This window comes from Arachis duranensis, chromosome 9 (assembly GCF_000817695.3).
Source record: "Arachis duranensis cultivar V14167 chromosome 9, aradu.V14167.gnm2.J7QH, whole genome shotgun sequence".
Lineage (NCBI taxonomy): Eukaryota > Viridiplantae > Streptophyta > Magnoliopsida > Fabales > Fabaceae > Arachis > Arachis duranensis.
The window spans coordinates 118,123,137-118,123,570 of record NC_029780.3 but is presented as its reverse complement, the minus strand read 5'-3'; positions in this window follow the sequence as shown (position 1 = coordinate 118,123,570).

Sequence of the window (434 nt, the reverse complement as noted above, 5' to 3'; positions counted from 1 at the left end):
CTTATCCGCAACGGATAGAGTAGACAACCCTACCCGAATGGTTTGGTTTGGAGTGAATATTCGCAAGTAGGGTATATATACACAGTCCTATGGACGAGTCTTAATCTGGTCTTAAAATTTTAATTTCTAAATTTTGTGAACATGACTCATGTCCTAAAACGCGGATAGTCAGATGCACTAAGTAAAACCACATTTTGGTTTCAAATAATCAAAAAACAAAAATGTTTATGCGTTGAAAGTTGCCAGAAAAATTGTTCTAAGACTAATGCCATTCATGTTTATAAAATTTAGAAACTAAATAATATAATTCTAAAAATTGGATAGACTAGCCGGTTGAACTGATTCAACCGAAAACTGGTAATGAAAATTATTCGGTTCGCTAATAATAAAAATTGTTCTAGGAACCGGCCGGTTCTTGATAAACGGCGGCGTCG